Below are 23,295 nucleotides of genomic sequence, written 5' to 3'. Positions count from 1 at the left end.
TGCACTCTCAGCCGTTGGATCTTCCTGCTCGGACTCCGTTGCCTGACGACGGTGTGAGGGTCTGAGCCTCCGGCGGCTCCCCCGCCGTCCGCCGCCTCGAACGCCGCTTGCCTTCTTTCCGGCCGGCATCGAACGCCTCAAGCAGTACCCTCGCCGCGTTGACGCGCGGCCGACACCTCCCGAGCCCGTGCGCCGCGGTCACAACGCCACCACTGGCCGTCGGCTACCAGCCGCCGCCGCGCGAGCCTCCCCTAGGGTTTCTCCTTCCGGATGCGCGGCCGCGGCTAGCTGGATTCGCCCTCCTCCGCCTAGTACCTCGGAGAGTCGAACCCCAGCAGCCATTTTCTTGACAGGCTAGCCCTCGCTTGTGTGACAAGCTAGCCCTGTATGCGGTAAGTCCTGTAACTAGATTCCCAATTTTCCATGAATGTAAATTGGATGCGATATGGTTATCTACCTGAAATTTCCATTGTTCCATTCTGCGTTAACCCATTCAGATTCAGTTACGAAGCATGTTGGTGCATCACGAAATTGTAATTCTGTATCAGTTTGCTCTGTGAAGAAATTGTAATTCTAATCACTTTGTGTGGTTCAGGCTTGTTTATGTTTTCTAACGATTCCAGGATCAGTCAATGGCTTGGTCTGCCTTCGTGTCGCCTCTTGCTTTGCTCTGCAGGTTGCAACCATGTATGAGCCAGGACTAGTCTTACAGCATCCTTGTGTCGCTGTCAAAATAATTGTCTTTTTCCCTCTTCCAATTTATTATTTGGTTACTGCAATTCTACTGGCCACAATCCATAGCTCAGCCTGCAGACGTTTTCTTCACAGATATTTGTTTCACTCTTCTACTTTTCTTTACCCTTGCAACGCGTTCAGGGTGAGACAGCCCACCATTGTTTGTTAAGTCAAGTCAATAGTCTAGCATAACTCCAGGCCCATTCCTTTCGGCAGACAAATACTTTAAATGGCATCTACATGCTACGCACAAGATCACCCAAAGCTCCAACCTGAAGTTCTCCCAACTTCCTGGTTCTTCCACATCCTGTAAACTCTAAACATCATGCCCTCATTTTTGTCTCTGCTCTGTATTTTTCTCATCCTTTTCTCCTTCAACACTACACCACTCGAAGCAGCGCAAGAAAACAAGTCCGAGATTGATCGCCAAGCCCTCCTTTGCTTCAAGTCCGGCATCAATTCTTATCCCCTTGGCATCTTAAATTCATGGAGTGATGACTCGCTTAACTTTTGCAGCTGGAAAGGGGTCACTTTGCAGCACAAAATTTCCACCCCGGGTGGTCTCTCTTAACCTCACTTCTGCTCGTCTCCATTGGGAAATTTCTGGATGTGTAGGCAACTTGACGTTTGATATGTCTTCGTCGTATCTACTTTTCTAAACATTTTTACCCTTATTTTGGACTCTAACTTGTATGATTTAAATGGAACTAACCCGGACTGACGTTGTTTTCAGCAGAATTGCCATGTTGTTTTATGTGCAGAAAACAAATATTCTCGGAATGACCTGAAACTCCACGGAACATCTTAGAAAAAATAATAAAATATTCTCGCCAAAGATAAAGACCAGGGGGCCCACATCCTTCTCACGAGGGTGGGGAGCGCGCCCCCTACCTCGTGGGCCTCCTGGATGCCCTCCGACGCCAACTCCAACTATATATATTTGCTTTCGGAGAGAAAAAATTAGAAAGAAGAAATCATCACGTTTTACGATACGGAGCCGCCGCCAAGCCCTAAAACCTCCCGGGAGGGCTGATCTGGAGTCCGTTCGGGGCTCCGGAGAGAGGGATTCGTCGCCGTCGTCACCATCAACCATCCCCTATCACCAATTTCATGATGCTCACCGCCATGCGTGGGTAATTTCATCGTAGGCTTGCTGGACGGTGATGGGTTGGATGAGATTTATCATGTAATCGAGTTAGTTTTGTTAGGATTTGATCCCTAGTATCCATTATGTTCTGAGATTGATGTTGCTATGACTTTGCTATGCTTAATGCTTATCACTAGGGCCTGAGTGCCATGATTTCAGATCTGAACCTATTATGTTTTCATGAATATATGTGAGTTCTTGATCCTACCTTGCAAGTCTATAGTCACCTACTATGTGTTATGATCCGGCAACCCCGAAGTGACAATAATCGGGACCACTCCCGGTGATGACCATAGTTTGAGGAGTTCATGTATTCACTATGTGCTAATGCTTTGTTCCGGTTCTCTATTAAAAGGAGGCCTTAATATCCCTTAGTTTCCAATAGGACTCCGCTGCCACGGGAGGGTATGACAAAAGATGTCATGCAAGTTCCTTTCCATAAGCACGTATGACTATATACGGAATACATGCCTACATTACATTGATGAATTGGAGCTAGTTCTGTGTCTCCTTATGTTATGACTGTTACATGATGAACCGCATCCGGCATAATTATCCATCACTGATCTGGTGCCTACGAGTTTTCCATATACTGGTTCTCGCTTATTTACTTTCCCGCTGCTACTATTACAATCACTACAAAATACCAAAAACATTACTTTTGCTGTCTTTACTTTTGTTGCCGCTACTACCACTATCATATTACTTTGCTACTAAACACTTTGCTGCAGATACTAAGTTTCCAGGTGTGGTTGAATTGACAACTCAGCTGCTAATACTTGAGAATATTCTTTGCCTCCCCTTGTGTCGAATCAATAAATTTGGGTTGAATACTCTACCTTCGAAAGCTGTTGCGATCCCATATACTTGTGGGTTATCAAGACTAATTTTTGGCGCCGTTGCCAGGGAGCATAGCTCTATTCTTTGAGTCACTTGGGATTTATATCTGCTGGACACTATGAAGAACTTGAGAGATCCAAAAACCAAGATCTATCCCTCAACTACGAGGGGAGGTAAGGAACTGCCATCTAGCTCTGCACTTGATTCACCTTCTGTTATGAGTAAGTTTGCGACACCTACACCAGCTTCTGCTATTCGTTCTAATATGTCGCATGTTATTGATGATGCCACTTCTGCTATGCATGATACTTATGATGAAACTGCTTCTATGCCTGATATTACTATGCCCCTTGGTGAATTTCTTGATGAACAAATTGCTAGGGCTAGAGAAAAAGAAATTATTGAATCTGAATACGATGATGATACTGATGATGAAAATATGTCTATTATTCCTGAGGGTTATCTTTTTGATATGGAATCTTCTGCCGCTATTTTAGCTTGTAGAGATAGATATGAGCTTAAGATGTTATTAGTTAAATGGAACAAAGAATCACTTAGAGATAAAATGAAACCCGACCCTGCTTTTTCTACTTCACCTATTTGTGTTCCTAATAAGGATTATGAATTCTCTGTTGATCCTAATATAATTACTTTGGTTGAATCTGATCCGTTTTATGGCTATGAATCTGAAACTGTTGTGGCACATCTTACTAAGTTAAATGATATAGCTGCCCTGTTCACTAATGATGAGAGATCGCGTTACTTTTATATACTCAAAATATTTCCTTTCTCATTAAAGGGTGATACTAAGATATGGTTTAATTCTCTTGATCCTGGTTGTGTGCATAGTCCCCAGGATATGATTTATTACTTCTCTGCTAAATATTTCCCTGCTCATAAGAAACAAGCTGCTTTGAGGGAAATATACAACTTCGTACAAATTAAAGAAGCGAGTCTCCCACAAGCTTGGGGGAGGCTTCTCAAGTTACTTAATGCTTTGCCTGATCATCCTCTTAAGAAACCCGAAATACTTGATATCTTTTATAATGGACTAACCGATGCTTCCAGAGATTACCTGGATAGTTGTGCTAGTTCTCTTTTCAGGGAAAGAACACCGGATGAAGCTGAAATTTTATTGAATAATATGTTGACAAATGAAAATAATTGGGCACCTCCTGAGCCATCTCCTGAGCCAACTCCTGCTCCAATTACTGAGCCTATTCTTAAACCAACTCCGAAGAAGAGAGGTGTTCTATTCCTCAGTCCCGAAGATATGCAAGAGGCAAAGAAATCTATAAAAGAAAAAGGTATTAAAGCTGAAGACATTAAGAATTTACCTCCTATTGAAGAAATACATGGTCTTAATTCACCACCTGTTGAAGAAACATATGATCTTAATTCTTTATTTATTGAAGAACCTCCTGATCCCGATATCCCGACACAGGTAGTAAAGGTAAATTCTCTCTATAGATATGATAAAGCTGAAGTCCCTCCTACTAAAATTGATAGTCAGTGCTTGGATGAGTTTGATAACTTTATGTTTAAGCAAGACGACTTCAATGCTTATTTTGGTAGACAATTAAAAGAAAATGCTTATATGATTAGACGCTTGGGTGATTATATGGCTAATATTAAAGGTGAAATTAAACTTGTTAGCAAACATGCTTCTATGGTTACCACTCAAGTAGAACAAGTACTTAAGGCTCAAAAAGAAGTGCTTGATGAAATAAATAGTAAGAAAAATGATTATGCTGTTAGAGTGGCTACTAGAACTGGTAGAATGACTCAGGAACCTTTGTATCCTGAAGGCCACCCTAAGAGAATCGAGCAAGATTCTCAAAGAAATAATATTGATGTTCCTAGTTCTTCTAAAAAGAAGAAGAAGAAAAATGATAGAACTGTGTAAACTTCTAGTGAACCTATTGCTGAACCACCTGATAATCCAAATGATATTTCTATGTCTGATGCTGAAACACAATCTGGTAATGAACATGAACCTAGTGAAAATATTAATGATGATGCTCAACCTAGTAATGATAATGATGTAGAAGTTGAACATGTTGTTGATCTTGATAACCCACAATCAAAGAATCAACGTTATGATAAAAGAGACTTTGTTGCTAGGAAACATGGTAAAGAAAGGGAACCTTGGGTTCAGAAACCCATGCCTTTTCCTCCGAAATCATCCAAGAAAAAGGATGATGAGGATTTTGAGCGCTTTGCTGAAATGATTAGGCCTATCTTTTTGCGTATGTGATTAACTGATGTGCTTAAAACAAATCCTTATGCTAAATATATGAAGGATATCATTACTAATAAAAGAAAGATACCGGAAGCTGAGATTTCCACCATGCTTGTTAATTATACTTTTAAGGGTGGAATACCAAAGAAACTTGGAGATCCCGGAGTACCTACTATACCTTGCTCCATTGAAAGAAATTATATTAAAACTGCTTTATGTGATCTTGGAGCCGGTGTTAGTGTTATGCCTCTCTCTTTATATCGTAGATTTGACTTGAATAAGTTGACACCTACTGAAATATCTTTGCAAATGGCTAATAAATCAACTGCTATACCTGTCGGTATTTGTGAGGATGTGCCTGTTGTGGTCGCAAACGTTACTATTTTAACGGACTTTGTTATTCTTGATATTCCCGAGGATGATAGTATGTCTATTATTCTTGGAAGACCTTTTCTTAATACTGCAGGGGCTGTTATTCATTGTAACAAAGGCAATGTCACTTTTCATGTTAATGGTAATGAGCATACGGTACACTTTCCGAGGAAACAACCTCAAGTTCATAGTATCAACTCCATTGGAAAAATTTCATCGATTACAATTGGAGGTTTTGAATTTCCTCTTCCTACTGTCAAGAGGAAATATGATATTCTTATTATTGGGGATGTGCATATCCCTGTTGAGGTAACTTAGTGTTATTCGAAATTTCTCCGGTTTTATGATTATCGGAATGAGTTTGTTAACAAGACTTGATCAACCTTGTTAGTGGATTCTTTTTTATGAGCATGAGATGGATGAAACTAGAAGCACAACCTTCTGTACCCCACTTTTACTTTTTGTTATTTATATTAAATAAAGTAAGAATAGTATTTTTCTGTCTGTTTCTTGACTTATCCGTGCAATATAAAAATATCCCGAAAATAAAAATCCTCAGAATGACATGCCAATTTAATATGATTTTTTCGGGAATATTTGAGGATTTACTGTGCAAAAATTACCGCGGGAGGAGCTCCCACCTGGCCACGAGGGTGGTGGGCGCGCCCCCCTGCCTCGTGGGCCCACGGTGGCCCTCCTCCACTTATCCCAGCACCCATCTTCTTCCTCTGTCTCACACAAACCCGAAAAACGAACTCAAGCACGAGTTCCAGCCACTTTTGCTGTGATTTTCGATCTCCTTGCTCAAAGCACCTCTCGCAAAACTGCTTGGGGAGATTGTTCCTTGGTATGTGACTCCTCCATTGGTCCAATTAGCTTTTGTTCTAGTTCTTTATTATTTGCAAATTTGTGCTGCATAGGTGACCATGTTCTTGAGCTTGCATGTCAAATTTATATGGTTCCAAGTAGTTCTAATGCTTGATATAGGCACTAGGCACTTGTAGGAGTAGTTGCTATCAATATTATTGAGTTTGGTTGACTTTTGTTTGAAGTTACTAAAAATTTCAGATTATTTCAGAAAAATAATGAGGAGATTTTTGAGGGGCTCATCGAGCCAAAGCTCAAAAGAAAAGGCACCGAAGGCTAAGTATAATTTGCCTTCGGGCGTGTAAATGGCCTTCTGATGATTTCTTGAGAGCAGCCGGTATCTATGAAGATTTTCATGAATTGGCTCACAATGCAGGCCTCGCCGCTTTCCTCCATGACCAATGCGATCAGTATCTCGTACTCACAAATACTTTTGTGCAAAACTTTCATTTTCATTCTAGGAACTCACCACCCACGGTGGAGTTTCATTTATATGATGAGCATAAGGAGATGTCACTTTATGATTTCTGTCGAATTTGTTTAGTCCCTTTTGAGGGCAAGACAGAAGAACCACATCATGATGATGTGGCTGGGTTTATTGATACTATCACTATAGGAGAAACTAGGAAGGTTTCCGATGCACGAATCACTAGCATATATTTTCCTGTGTTACGCTATTTTGCTTTATTTGCTAGTCGTTGTTTAATTGGACGCAGAAACTGTGGAAACCTTAGTATCCCCGATATAATTATTCTGCACCACGGTTTATACAGTGATAACACTTTTAGTATGGGCGGTATTATTGCTAGACGATTAAGTATGAACCGTACTAAGGGTCCCATCTTTGGAGGCATCTATGCTACACGCCTAGCCACACATTTTAACATACCTATTAGGCATGCTGAGAAGGAAGAAAAGGTGTTGCCCCGTGTTTATATAGATCATAAAAGTATGGTGGCACACGATTTTATTGTTAAGAATAGGGCAGGAGAGCTTAAATATCAATTGTTCTTTAACAAACATCATCCTGAGACTATTATCCTGCCTGCTCCTTTGTTTGATTTGACTGTAGGCACGTACCTTGTTCCGTTGACGGTTATTCACGCCTACCGGAACCCTGCACCAGCCGAGGAGCCAGAACCAGAACCACAATTTGATCCTTCACGGCAGTCTAACTATCAGTGGGATCCGGAGATGATTGCCAGCCAGTAGCAATCAGAACCTTCTTCTTCCTCGTCACAGTACGACCCCAACAACTATTATTATGGATATCCGCTAGGCCAGCCGTGGCCATAGACCAACTTAGACCAAAAGCCTAAGCTTGGGGGAGTACGTATTTCTCACCGACATTACATTTATGTTCACACACACTCATTACTAGATGTCGGTGCTCATACTTTTTCTCTGTAATATCCATGCTAGTTTATTTTTTTTTCCTGCTTTCTTCTTGTGTGTTTGTTAAACCTTAAGAAAAAAAAAATTAGTAGTAGTTTATTTTTCTGTTGTGGTAGTAATAATTAAAAAGAAAACCCAAAAATATTTCCCGTTCTTCTTTTTGCTTGTTAGGAGCTTTCCTGTATAAATAGTTTTATTTCTTTTCTTTTCTTTGGGGGTCAGTAGGAGAAGACCATAATTAAGTTGTTGAAGTGGCTCTTATATGCATTATTGTTGATTTAACCAAGAGCCCATATTGCCTTGTCTTCTCCTGTTTATTGAATGCTCGCAGATTCCAGCTTAGTCCAATGCACGTACACTCTTGTTATTATTCACACCGTTCGGTCGTGCAAGTGAAAGGAAATTATGATGATATATGATGGCCTGACTGAGATGAGAAAAGCTGGTATGAACTCAACCTCTTTTGCTTTTGTAAATATGATGAGTCCCTCGTTCTTAATTCAGCTTATTATGAATAAACATATTTGTAATGACAATTAGAGATCATAGTTGCTTGTGCCATGCTTGATTAGCTATGAGTTATAATGATTTACCTTGTGTGTCAACATGCTATTGAGATGATTATGATGTGGTATGATGGGGTGGTATCCTCCTTTGAATGATTTAAGTGACTTGACTTGGCACATGTTCACGCATGTAGTTGAAACAAAATCAACATAGCCTTCACGATATTTATGTTCATGGTGGATTATATCCTACTCATGATGGATTATATCGCCATCTCTTAGTTGTTACGTTGACAATGAAAGTATACAGCTCAAAATACAATTTATCTCTATTTCAAAACCGAGCTCTGGCACCTCTACAAATCCCTGATTCCCTCTGCGAAGGGCCTATCCATTTACTTTTATGTTGAGTCATCACCCTCTTATTAAAAAGCACTAGCTGGAGAGCACAGCCGTCATTTGCATTCATCACTATTAATTTATATTGGGTACGACTATGATTGGATCTCTCTTACCATGAATTACAATGTCTAGTCAGTCCTTGATCTTTAAAGGTGCTCTGCATTTATGTTTTGCGGTCTCAGAAAGGGCTAGCGAGATACCATCTTGTTATATCATATTATGATTGTTTCGAGAAAGTGTTGTCATCCGAGATTTATTATTATGACTTGCTAGTTGATTATGCTATTGATATGAGTAATTATGAGACCTGAGAATTATTGCAAATGTGGTTAGTTATGATTTATGCTGAAAACTTGAATGCTGGCTTGACATAGTTACAACAACAAGAGCAAACAGAGTTTGTAAAAGTTCTTTTCTTTCTTTCAGTTTTTCAACTGAATTGCTTGAGGACAAGCAAGGGTTTAAGCTTGGGGGAGTTGATACGTCTCTGTCGTATCTACTTTTCCAAACACTTTTGCCCTTGTTCTGGACTCTAACTTGTATGATTTGAATGGAACTAACCCGGACTGACGCTGTTCTCAGCAGAATTGCCATGGTGTTGTTTTATGTGCAGAAAACAAATATACTCGGAATGACCTGAAACTCCACGGAACATCTTAGAAAAAATAATAAAAAACCATCGCCAAAGATGAAGACCAGGGGGCCCACATCCTTCTCACGAGGGTGGGCGGTGCGCCCCCTACCTCGTGGGCCCCCTGGATGCCCTCCGACGCAAACTCCAACTCTATATATTTGCTTTCGGAGAGAAAAAATTATAGAGAAGAAATCATTGCGTTTTACGATACAGAGCCACCGCCAAGCCCTAAAACCTCCCGGGAGGGCTGATCTGGAATCCGTTCGGGGCTCCGGAGAGGGGGATTCGTCGCCGTCGTCATCATCAACCATCCTCCATCACCAATTTCATGATGCTCATCGCCGTGCGTGAGTAATTCCATCGTAGGCTTGCTGGACGGTGATGGGTTGGATGAGATTTATCATGTAATCGAGTTAGTTTTGTTAGGGTTTGATCCCTAGTATCCATTATGTTCTGAGATTGATGTTGCTATGACTTTGCTATGCTTAATGCTTGTCACTAGGGCCTGAGTGCCATGATTTCAGATCTGAACCTATTATGTTTTCATGAATATATGTGAGTTCTTGATCCTACCTTGCAAGTCTATAGTCACCTACTATGTGTTATGATCCGGCAACCCCGAAGTGACAATAATCGGGACCATTCCCGGTGATGACTATAGTTTGAGGAGTTCATGTATTCACTATGTGCTAATGCTTTGTTCCGGTTCTCTATTAAAAGGAGGCCTTAATATCCCTTAGTTTCCAATAAGACCCCGCTGCCACGGGAGGGTAGGACAAAAGATGTCATGCAAGTTCCTTTCCATAAGCACGTATGACTATATACGGAATACATGCCTACATTACATTGATGAATTGGAGCTAGTTCTGTGTCACCCTATGTTATGACTGTTACATGATGAACCGCATCCGGCATAATTATCCATCACTGATCTGGTGCCTACGAGTTTTCCATATACTGGTTCTCGCTTATTTACTTTCCGCTGCTACTGTTACAATCACTACAAAATACCAAAAACATTACTTTTGCTGTCTTTACTTTTGTTGCCGCTACTATCACTATCATATTACTTTGCTACTAAACACTTTGTTGTAGAGACTAAGTTTCCAGGTGTGGTTGAATTGATAACTCAGCTGCTAATACTTGAGAATATTCTTTGGCTCCTCTTGTGTCGAATCAATAAATTTGGGTTGAATACTCTACCCTCGAAAGTTGTTGCGATCCCCTATACATGTGGGTTATCAACGTTTCTGTCATCGATGAACCTTGCCAATAATGATCTGTCAGGAACCATCCCTGAAGAGTTGGGTAAGCTCCCAAACCTCCATACGCTGAATCTTGCCAATAATAGTCTGACCGGTGGTATCCCTCTCTCATTGACCAATTGTTCCTCACTCAGCACACTTATACTGTCTCGTAATAACCTCTCCGGAGTGATCCCCTCTCCTTTGTTTGATAATTCATCTAAGCTTTCTATGGTTGATCTCCAGATGAATTCTTTCACCGGTCTAGTACCACACTTCTGTAATGTAACATCACTCAAATTCCTTTGCCTGACAGAGAACTTCCTCTCTAGAAGCACCTCCTTCAATAGGAAATGTTTCTTCCCTAATATCTATATTGCTCGGCCAAAATAAGGTATCAGGATTAATTCAAGGAACTATAGGTCACACTACAAAACTACTTGAGCTTGACCTAAGTTTCAACAGTTTATCAGGTAATGTCTCTGTTTCTCTTTATAACATGTCATCACTCAAAAACTTTAGTGTTGGCAGCAATGTCCTTGTTGGATAGTTACCATCTAACATTGGTTACTCGCTACCAAACCTCCAGTCCCTAATCCTGGGAAGCAACAGTCTGGAGGGCCTGATCACTGCTTCACTAGCCAACATGTTAAATCTTCAAATACTTGATCTTTCAAACAACTCATTACATGGCTCTGTGTCATCTCTTGGTTCGTAGGCAAACTTGCGTCAGTTAGTTTTAGGGGGGAACTTGCTAGAAGCACATGATTGGTCATTTCTTACATCTCTGGCCAGTTGCACCTAGCTGACAAAGTTGTCCTTGGAAGGGAATGCTCTGAATGGCAGCTTACCTATAGCAGTTGTTAATCTTTCCACAGCACTAGAAGGTTTATCACTTGCGTCAAACCAAATTTCGGGCTCCATACCTGTTGAGATTAGCAATCTTGTTAATCTCACTTCGCTTAGGATGGAAAACTTTCTTTCTGGAAGCATACCTTCTACCATTGGGAAACTGCAATACCTATATATCCTAAGTCTATCAAACAATAAATTATCAGGTCTGATCCCTCCCTCGGTTGGTGACGTTACTCAACTAGGCAAGCTTTATCTTGGTGATAACAAGTTGACTGGTAACATACCTGGTAGTTTAGGTCAGTGCAAGGGACTTCTTGAACTCAACTTGTCTCGAAACAATCTCAATGGGACAATACCAGTCGAACTCTTTGCTAACCCTCCATTTTCCTTCGGCCTGGACTTCTCACACAACAATCTCACTGGGAGACTGCCATTGGAACTTGGTACACATGGTGCTGGTGATGGTCCAACATCCCTTCACATGGAAGGAAACAAGTTTCATGGACAAATTCCAGCAGAATGGCAGTTAGCATCAACTGGATCTATCCTACAACAACTTGGAAGGGGAAATTCCTAGAAGTGGGATCTTTGGGAATTCTGCCGCAATAGTTTTGGATGGAAACAAGGGACTCTGTTCAAATTCCCCGAGTCTAGCATTGCCAATTTGTCCTGGCATCTCATCTTCAGCAACTAAAACAAAGCACCGTCTGTCCTTGCTGGCAACCTTGCTGCTAATTGTACTACCATCACTTACTATTTCTTTCCTAGTATTGTCATAGCTTCTGTTCACTCTTTGGGAGAGAGGGGTACTGTCCATTCTTTGGAAGAAAGTGGTTTTATCATTTTCACCATCGGATGTTTTGTCAAAGATGTTTCGCTTTTTTGCCCATCTCAAGCAAAGAGAAGTGCATACATTTTCGTCCAATGAGGAGAAGCTATAAAGAGTGTCATACCTTGACATCCTTCAAGCTACTGATTGGTTTTCACCAAACCACAAAATAAGCTCAACCTGCACTGGATCAGTCTATGTTGGGAGGTTCAAGTTTGAGAATGATTTAGTGGCTATCAAAGTATTCAACCTGAATGAACCTGGTGCCAATGAAAGTTTCTTTGCCGAGTGCCAAGTGCTACGGAGCACACGCCATCGAAACATTCTCAAGTGTGTGACCTCATGCTCGACGTTGGACACAGAAAGCAATGAGTTCAAAGCACTAGTCTACCAGTTCATGGCTAATGGCAGCCTTGAAAGATGGCTTCACCCTAAGCAACACAATGGCACACCAAGTAGAACCCTAAGCTTAGGGATGAGGATATGCATAGCCGTGGATGTGGCCTCTGCTCTCGATTATCTTCACAACGAACCGACGCCATCTTTGATGCATTGTGATTTGAAGCCAAGCAACATTCTTTTAGATTATGATATGACTGCACGTATTGGCGACTTCGGTTCATCAAAGTTTCTGTCGCCAGTTTGGGTAGTCTGGAACACTTGATCAGTTTCCGAGGAACAATTGGATACATGGCACCTAGTAAGTTTATTTTTCATTAATGCACTTATCCATGGTTTATCTTGTATGTAAGTACATCATGTTGCTTTTGCAGAGTACGGAATGGGTTGCCAGATCTCAGTAGGAGGTGATGTCTATAGTTTCGGAGTGATTCTACTGGAGTTGCTTACTGGTAAATGACCAACCGATGATATGTTCGTGGATGGGCTTAGCCTTTGTAAGTTTTGTGAATCCATGTTCCCAGACAGAGTTGCAGAGATTCTAGATCCTCATATGGCGCATGAGGAGCATCAGTCGAAGAAGTGGACGCGGAAGCATGGATGCAACGATCTATTGTCCTGCTGGTTGCCCTAGGGCTGTCATGTACCGCGGATTCTCCGAAGAATAGGCCTGGAATGAAGGATGTTTATGCAAAACTATCTTCTATCAGAAGCTCTTTTGTGGAACGTCGTCATGATTGATGAATATATCAATTATGTTAGGGCGTACTAAATCGTCATTGTTAAGAATGTATTTTTGTAATTAGCAGAGTGTGTTTGCATCATGTACCCTATCTATTTGACGAAACTAAAACATATAGCAAGTGTCCGTCTCCCATTGTAGAGGAGGAAGCTGGTGTTGCACATCACCTGCTTGCTGTAGTGCGCTGCTCATATTCTTGTTAGAATTCAAGAAAGGACCTGCTTAAAGCTTCGCCACTTCCTCTTTTCCTTCCTCTCATTGGTCATCAAGGCCGGGCCGGAGGAGGTGCACACCTGGAGCAGCGGAGGAGCGGAGCCGCCTAAGTGCAGCTGCCCCGAATCGAGGTACTACTTTGACATCCTTGCCTCTTCTAGCTTGTTTTGCAGCTATACATGGTCTCAAGTCTCAACCAAACATTCAGCACCTGTTTGCTCTTCCCGTCTTGCATCAAGCTACGTGGAGGGGGCTGTTGTTGCACATCACATGTTTGTTCTAATGCCCTGCGCATGTTCTTGTCAAAACCAAGGATTGTTGCTTAACAACGTCCAGTACTTCTTGTTAACATTAGCGCCTTCTGTCATTCCCGCGACCAGTTTGTTTCTTTCCATCGGTCAAGAGATCAATGGGAGATTTACTCCCTCTGGTGTTGTTGTCGCTGCCCATCACGTGTTTGTTTCAATGCCCTGCCCTTGTTCTTGGTAAAAATTAAGGATAGTTAGTTGCTTAACAACGTCTAGTACTTCTTGCTAAGTGTTTACATTAGTTTGGTCAAGAGATGGAAGATAGACTGGATGTCTGAATCCAACTTCTGTGGACCTCTGTCTACATAACTAAAAGCGTTCAGTAGAGTTATGTGGCCGGGTAACTCTTGAGTCTTGACCGATCTGCAGTAAACGTGTATCAGGCCCTCAACTGAACCGAAAACGGGTTTGGCAGTAGCGCATCATAATGTAGGCAAAGTACTAAGTGCTGATGTACCAGCTTCATGAATCAGTCTCTGCACGCCTTTTTCTCTCCGCTTTTTTGTCGAGTCGCCGTCTCATTTCTCATCCACTTTTTGTTCTGCCACTGAGGAGTGTTGGTCTGTGACGCGTGACGAAGATTACATGCAAGTCAACACCAAGTCAAGTATAGGTCCCAGAAAAGAAAACACCCGGTCAACTAGTCAGGTGTGCAAGTCTACTTAGGGCGACACATATAACACAAGGAAAATCGCACAAGATGCACTGCATTAGACATGGCACCTGCAATAACTCTGCGCTCTCTTTCTCCGCATGGCATCCTCGTTCTCTTCACCCATCTTCTCATATTGTTCTTGTCCAACACCGTCGCAGAATCCATCAGCAACGGGTCCGAGGTCGACCTGCAGGCCCTCCTCTCCTTCAAGTCCAGCATCTCCAGTGATCCGCGTGGTGTCCTGTCATCATGGAGCACCTCGACCAGCTTCTGCAGCTGGAGTGGTGTCACCTGCGGTATTACTCTTCCAACTCGTGTGGTCTCGCTGAACTTGAACTCTAGACAACTTAGTGGTCAGTTATCTCCTTGGATAGCTAATCTTACGTCACTAGAACGGTTAGACCTTTCAGAAAATCTCTTCTCTGGAGGCATTCCAGAGGAGTTAGGCACACTTCAACAGCTACAGTTTATGATCCTTTCAATGAATAACCTTGTAGGTACCATTCCTAGATCATTAGGCACTAGTAGATCTCTTAAAAGTGTTGATCTCTCATTAAACCAGCTTGTCGGCCCTATCCTAGATTTCCATAAGATGTCAGCCCTTCAATTTCTTGATCTTTCAAGTAACAACCTTTCTGGAAGCATACCTTCATCATTGGGAAATGTTTCTTCTCTCACATATATACGTCTTGACACAAACATGTTATCGGGTTCAGTTCCAGAGACTCTGAGCCTTATTCAGAACCTTAGGGCATCTTCAATGCAAGGCGCTTGCATAGGCGCTAATGGATAAAAATTTAAATACCGTAAAATAAAAAGACTGGTTAGTGTTTTCTCGCCCAACGCTGGGCTCTAATGACAGGCGCTAATCAATCGCTAAACTAACCGTAAGACAGATCGCTAGCACATCGCTCCAAACTATCTTGAGAAAAAAAAGGCTAAGCGTCCGCCTCCAGCTGTTGCGTCGACACCGAGTAGGACGCCAGGATTTGTTCACGTAACTGCCGATACGGCAGGATACGAATCCTAGCGCCGGCTCCTGGCGCCCCCCGTTGTACGTGCCCTTAGTATGCTCAGTTTAAGTAACAACTACCTATCAGGGCACGTCTCCACCAAACTCTGTAACATGCCGTCACTCATTTATCTTGGACTAGACCAAAATAACCTTACTGGACGAGTACCATCTTGCATTGGAAACATGTTACAGAACCTTGAATTGCTGACCATGTCGGGTAACAAATTTGAGGGATTAATTCCATCATCACCAGCAAATGCGTCGAACCTCCAATATATTGATCTTGGACACAACTTACTAAAGGGACGAATCCCATCTCTAGGATCTCTATGTAACTTAACCTTTCTAAATTTAGGAAATAACTTCCTACAAGCTGAAGATTGGGAATTCCTTGTCTCTTTGACAAACTGTGCGCAACTTAAAACATTGGATCTGGATGGAAATGCCCTGAATGGAAATATCCATATATCAGTTGGAAATCTTTCTAGAAGTTTAGTGTGTTTAATTCTTGGAAACAATCAAATTGTCGGCACAATACCACTTGAGATGTTTAACCTTCGAAGCCTCCAAATGCTTGCTATGGCCAAAACTTGCTTTCCGATGTTATTCCCTCTCTTATTGGGAATCTAGGCCATCTGATTGTCCTAAACCTATCAGGAAACAAATTTTCTGGCCAGATCCCATCTACAATAGGTAATCTTTCTCGGCTGAACAAGCTTTATCTACACAACAATGAGTTGACTGGGAACATCCCAGCAACTTTAGGAAATTGCAATCAACTGTATATGCTAGAAGTATCTTTTAACAGCCTTAAAGGACCAATACCAAGTGAACTCTTCAGTGGCACAACACTGATCAGTTTGGATTTGTCAAACAACTACCTTACAGGATCAATACCACTACAAATTGGTGGATTGATTCAACTTCTCCGACTCGATATTTCCTTTAACAAATTGTCTGGTCAAGTTCCACTTTCATTTGGCGAATGCGTTGAACTATCTTCTCTCAGATTGAGAAGTAACATGCTTAATGGAAACATACCTCGATCATTCAATAACCTGAAGTCCATCGAGCGGATTGATCTTTCCCAGAACTCCCTTGTTGGAAAAATTCCAGAGTTCTTTGCAAACATGGATTATTTGTAGCAACTTGATCTGTCTATGAACTACTTTGAAGGGCCGATTCCAACTGGTGGCATCTTTCAGAATCATAGTGCGGTAAACTTGGAAGGCAATGATGAGCTTTGTGCAAGTGCAGCAACCACCTTATTCTAGTTTCCACTTTGCCCCATGGCATCAGCTGTTGAGAGGAAGAATGCACTCCTATTGGTGAAAATAATTCCTCCCATTGCTATTGCCTTGCTCTCCTTTATATGCTTTGTGGTCACTCTTCTGAAGAGAAGGCAAGCACAAGCAGCTCCATGCTACAAGGAGACATTTTTTTCCAACCGGGCTCGCACCCCTTTCCATTAATTTTGCAATCAACAGAAATACAGTGTTCCAGTAATTTTCCACGACAACAACCCAAAATAAGACTGAAATGGGAGGAGCGAGCTGGAGCATCGACACGAAACCCACCGCAAGAGGACCCTAAAATGGATCAACCGCCATGGGACGAAAACCTGACGGCACTGACTAGCCACTACCCTAACCACAAAGACATAGTGCGAAACCTGAGAGGCTACATAGCCTACTCAGGGTCAGAAAGAGATAATCCTCCAAAATCACAGGTCACTCCAGGACGGGCATCAAACCCCAGTGGACTGGAAAACGAGCAGATTAGCCGATCTGGATCCCATCTCCATCCTTCAAAAGCATCACACCTCGCGAGTGAGACCTGTCCGCCAGAGCTGCTGCCGCATACGCCAACCTCTTCACGCCCGCCTGAAGCTTCGACCTCTCTTCTTCTTTCAGCAGTCCTGCCCAATACAACATAAAAGAGCATGCACTGAAAACAGCCTCCAGTGGAGAACGAGCATTATAATTGTCAAATGTGACTTTATTTCGAAGACACCAGATCCCCCAACACAAAGTAGCAATAATCATCATGTAGAACTTTTTTCCACCTGGGAAAAATTTATATAACCTACCCGCCATCGCCGTGCCTCCCCCGGGGTTCCTTCTTCCCGGGCCCGCAGCCGCAACTCGTCGGATTCGATCCGCAGTTTAGTTAGCGGGGCTAGCCCTCGCTGCGGCGGCTCCCTGTGGCGAGCTACGCCGCCACCCCGGGCGCGCGGGAGACGAGTGAGCAGCATCTCGTAGCATCCGGTAAGTCCTCCAGCAGATTCCCAATCCGCCATGCTGAAATGGATGAGATTCGGTTGTCTGTCTGAAATCCCATTCAGTTAACCAAGCATTTTTCAATCATCAAGCATGATAGCGCAACGCTGACTGAATTGCAATGTAGCATCATTGTTGCTGCAGAGGAAGAAGGGATGCACGAGCGAGCTATCTGGATTTGTTTGTCCGATCTGAGTGGACAAACATCCCGTTTGAAGGGATCTCACTTTCACCACTCGAGACTAGACAGATTCATGGCCTCCTGCTTGAACATTGTCCCGAAAACAATGGTCACACCCTTGCCAAACACCTCCTCAGCTGATGATAATATATCGGACATTGGACTGCAGGGCCTTAGTTGGCCAAGTATGTTTTGTATATAAGGATCCATGGTCTTATCAAACTCCAATTACCAAATGGTACATATAGGAGTTGTTGCATAAAAGGAAGTACCATTGCCACCAGTGATCTTTAAAAGTGATAAACTAAACTCATCACGTTAGGAGAATCCTCTAAACTTAATATAATAGGCTCACTTTATCACTATAAACTTTTTAGTGATGACCAAATAACGAAAACACTTCATTGAATGACGTGTTGTTAAAGAAAATAGCTGCCTCCCCTTCAAGACAGGAAACTATAGACAAGTACCTGAGGTGCCCTGCTGAGAGAAGAATTTGTCAACAATCAAGCACTTGAGCTTGCAAGAATAAATATATGATGTCTATGCTATTATTGGGATAAAATGAATCAAAAAAGCAGCAGAATATGAGAAGGATTTCTTTTCTTAAAGGGTGTATACATTAGAGTGTACCTGCTTGGTAGGCATGAAATCACTGACAAAGAGTTGCCTAGCTCCGATGAGCTTGCAAGCATAATTTGCAATTTCATAGAAGCGGGCATAGCTAGGGGTGAACCACGAGAAGTTAGAGCAATTAATGGGTAGGTATCGTAAACATCCTGAGTGTATCACTGTTGGGGAACGTAGCAGAATTTTAAAATTTTCTACGCATCACCAAGATCAATCTATGGAGTCATCTAGCAACGAGGGAGAGGGGAGTGCATCTACATACCCTTGTAGATCGCGAGCGGAAGCGTTCAAGAGAATGGGGTTGATGGAGTCGTACTCGTCGTGATCCAAATCACCGATGACCTAGCGCCGAACGGACGGCACCTCCGCGTTCAAAACACGTACGGTTGGGAAGACATCTCCTCCTTCTTGATCCAGCAAGGGGGAAGGAGAGGTTGATGGAGATCCAGCAGCACGACGGCGTGGTGGTGGAAGCAACGGTGATCTCGGCGGGGCTTCGCCAAGCTCAGCGAGAGGGAGAGGTGTCACGGGAGGGAGAGGGAGGCGCCAGGGGCTAGGGTGCGGCTGCCCTCCCTCCCCCCCACTATATATAGGACCCCTAGGGGGGGCGCCGGCCCTAGGAGATCCAATCTCCAAGGGGGGTGACTTGCCCCCCAAGCCAAGTGGGGCGCCCCCCACCCCTAGGGTTTCCAACCCTAGGCGCAGGGGGAGGCCCAAGGGGGGCGCACCAGCCCACCAGGGGCTGGTTCCCTTCCCCACTTCAGCCCATGGGGCCCTTCGGGATAGGTGGACCCACCCGGTGGACCCCCGGGACCCTTTCGGTGGTCCGAGTACAATACCGGTGACCCCGAAACTTTCCCGATGGCCGAAACTGGACTTCCTATATATAATTCTTCACCTCCGGACCATTCCGGAACTCCTCGTGACGTCCGGGATCTCATCCAGGACTCCGAACAACTTTAGGGTTACCGCATACTAATATCTCAACAACCCTAGCGTCACCGAACCTTAAGTGTGTAGACCCTACAGGTTCGGGAGACACGCAGACATGACCGAGACGACTCTCCGATCAATAACCAACAGTGGGGATCTGGATACCCATGTTGGCTCCCACATGCTCCTCGATTATCTCATCGGATGAACCACGATGTCGAGGATTCAATCAATCCCGTATACACTTCCCTTTGTCAATCGGTACGTTACTCGCCCGAGACTCGATCGTCGGTATCCCAATACCTCGTTCAATCTCGTTACCAGCAAATCACTTTACTCGTACCGCAATGCATGATCCCGTGATCAACCACTTGGTCACATTGAGCTCATTATGATGATGCATTACCGAGTGGGCCCAGAGATACCTCTCTGTCATACAGAGTGACAAATCCCAGTCTCGATTCGTGCCAACCCAACAGACACTTTCGGAGATACCCGTAGTGCACCTTTATAGTCACGCAGTTACGTTGTGACGTTTGGCACACCCAAAGCACTCCTACGGTATCCGGGAGTTGCACAATCTCATGGTCTAAGGAAATGATACTTGACATTCGGAAAAGCTATAGCAAACGAACTACACGATCTTTGAGCTATGCTTAGGATTGGGTCTTGTCCATCACATCATTCTCCTAATGATGTGATCCCGTTATCAATGACATCCAATGTCCATAGTCAGGAAACCACGACTATCTTTTGATCAACGAGCTAGTCAACTAGAGGCTCACTAGGGACGTGTTGTGGTCTATGTATTCGCACATGTATTACGATTTCCGGATAACACAATTATAGCATGAACAATAGACAATTATCATGAACAAGGAAATATAATAATAACCATTTTATTATTGCCTCTAGGGCATATTTCCAACAATCACGGCATTGAAGCAGAAGAAACAGAAATGTTTTCCTTTCTTTCGCATTTGATTTGCATGCCCCCTGTAGCCAATGCCAGTCTTTTTTGCGATCAAATGCACTTGAGCTAGTCACTAAGTAAGGCGAAAACACCAAAAGATGTGCATGTGTCATTAGGTCATTGTATTACTCAACAAAAAGTGAAGTGCCAAACGATGAAGAAGAACACTTGAAACCAGGCACTGAACCCTAAATGCTTCACCTGGCTAACCAGATAGATTACTTCTATCTGCTAGCTTGCCCTAAGAAAAACAACAGTTCCACAGATATCTCCAGTGCTTTTCTATTCGAAACACAAGGGCGCTAAGCAAAGAGAATTTCAATTAACGAACGGTAGGTGCTTTTTCTTCCTTGGCCCATCTCAGTGATTAAAGGTAAAGTGCTTCGGTACATTGGTGCAGGGGAATGCGTACCTACGCCTTTTAACTACCTTGGGGAGAGCGGACTCGCTGATGACCCTCCTTAGGAAACAAATGAAGTGGGTGGATTGGAGTTCGTCTCCGCCAATTAGAGATACGGTGCTGACCCAAGCTGAGTGAGTGAAGGCTCCGGCTTGACCTACTAGTTGTTTGCTATCAATAAATAACTAGCTGACAATATGATATGCTTACTCTCCGAGCACTAAAGCTATCGAGAAGTGATGCAACAAAGGTTGTTGAAGGTAAAAACCGTCAAATAGATAAATCTTAATCGTCAGAACAACGCTGAACCTAACTTGTACAAGAGTTGGTAAGAAAGTGCAAACGTTGAGTAAGAAGTCGCCATAGGGCGGCACAAACAAAAAGAAAGGCTTCTGCCAATCGGAATAGGAATGCGAAATCCCAGTAAAAGGGTGTTCGGTCGAAGATAGGAGGATTCCTTTGATCCATACCGTCATCTGACGGACTTCCTGTTGACTTCGTCAATTGCTCTTTATCGCTTAATAGAAGGGAAATTTCATGAGATAAATGAAAAAATGAATATCAATCAAGAAAAAGCTTAAATAGACACAATTCGTAATAGATACAATTCGTAAGGAAGAACTGATCAAAAGTACGAGGTCGGCATAGGAGATATGATGTGTCGGAGGCAGAAGGCACGGAGAAGTAAAGATCTTCCAAGATAAACCCATTCCGATGCCTATAAAATCAGGTGCACCGCGTCTATACTACAAAAGTGTGATAGGTTTCTTCGTATTTCTTCCGCCGACATCTCTTTCTTATTCCTAACACAATTGTTTAGCTAAGTTTGCTAACGAATCAGGGAGAATCAACAACGAACACCGCATTTTGAAAAGGAGACGTGATTTATTCCTACCGTCCTGAACACGTCTAGAAACATCAACCTCGTACATAATACCATTTCGCATTACAGTATCCACTTTCAAGTCGGGGTGAAACTTACTAAGATGTTGGGTCATCAGAATACCATCGAATCGACTCATGTTATGAAAGTAAATAATTAGTGACTTTCTTTGTTTGCTTACAACAGAAAGCATTCCATTTATGAATGCTTGGAGTACACAATCACTTCGATCATAAAATGATGGGTGCGTATTTATGTATTCGTGGGAACTATAATGATTAATATAAATTTTTGATAGTTTCTTGTCTGAATTGACAGTCATAAAGGCGGTTGCATAAGCGTGGTGGCGGGGAAGATTTTGGATTCTATTATCTCCACGGGAACATAGTTTTGATCCAACAAGGGAATGGTTTCAATGTCACCTACAAGGAATACTGATGGTTTAGGAGGTTGCCCTTTATAATCAGGGTCTGCTTCCAGTTCCTTAAGGTATTTATCCATTTTTAGCTTATTCTTATTTGGAAGTTTGGTAATGTATGATGGGAATCTTGAATTATTTTTACATATAGGTTCTTCCGCATGATTTTCCATATCACTTTGTGAAAAAAAAAAGATCTCATTAATGCTTCTAAAAATAGTTATAGCAATCCCTCGTCATCTGAGCCAAAACGAATCCCAGTCAAATCTCTAAATGCTTTTGGCATTATTTTCCCTCGCATTTTCCTAATTCTTTTATTAATATGGGAATGGGAGCAAATGAGGAGGCATCGAGTCGAAGAAATGAATTGCTCTTTGCCTAGTGGAAATGGGGTTCTTGTCGTCAACGAAGTAACTGCCCTATTTGGAGAGTGGAGCCAGCCTCAAAGCCGCCTTGGTTCTATAGTAATCTCTCAGCGTTTGAGTTGACTAATCCGATGGTACTTGAAGAAGAGTGAAACGACGAGATTTCCTTATAGGAGGAGAAAGGGATTCCTGTTGCTTTTGGGTGGGTCCAATCAAGGTACGAAAAAACTCTTTTCCCACGGCTCACTAATATGATCCTATCTTACCATTCTTCTATTCTTCTTCATCACGGGACAGAAGCATAACGTTGATCTATGGACGAAGGAAGGTATCAGAAAATTCATTATGACCTAGACCTAAACCAGGCTGATATTGAACAGAGGAGGAGTTCTTGTTACTACTTCTCGCTGGCACCAAAAGAAGTTTCGCCTGATTCAGACCTTTTGTGGTGGTCTGCCGAGGACAGCACCTAAAAACAACCCTTGTGCCATGGAATATTCCCTTTTACGATTGGAAAACCTGGCTTTGATGACATTCCTGAGGAAGGTATTTCCCCTACTAGGCTCGTTGCTTCGCTTATTAAAGATCAGAGAAGCGAATGCCTCTCATAATTGATTGAAAAGTGCTCGCCTCTAGTTTCGGCAGATGCCTGCCATGTACCATCCGTGGAGGAAGTAGTGGGTTATTGGAAGTATAGGATTACTTCTCAAGTGTCACCAAGGATACACCCCACTTACTAAATAGGCCTGTGGATGCATCATCTGGCTCTATGCGATGAAAGCAATGGGAAATGAGATCGTCTCCAAGTCGCGGGATCTGGCGGAGATCCCTTC

General features: G+C 42.8%; 1 pseudogene; it reads left to right on the top strand.

The window, feature by feature from the left end:
* LOC123191441 (probable LRR receptor-like serine/threonine-protein kinase At3g47570) lies at positions 1-13,239 on the top strand (annotated as a pseudogene).
* The last annotated feature ends 10,056 nt before the right edge of the window (positions 13,240-23,295 follow it).

This window comes from Triticum aestivum, chromosome 2A, assembly GCF_018294505.1.
Source record: "Triticum aestivum cultivar Chinese Spring chromosome 2A, IWGSC CS RefSeq v2.1, whole genome shotgun sequence".
Lineage (NCBI taxonomy): Eukaryota > Viridiplantae > Streptophyta > Magnoliopsida > Poales > Poaceae > Triticum > Triticum aestivum.
This window is presented reverse-complemented; position numbering and strand designations above follow the sequence as displayed.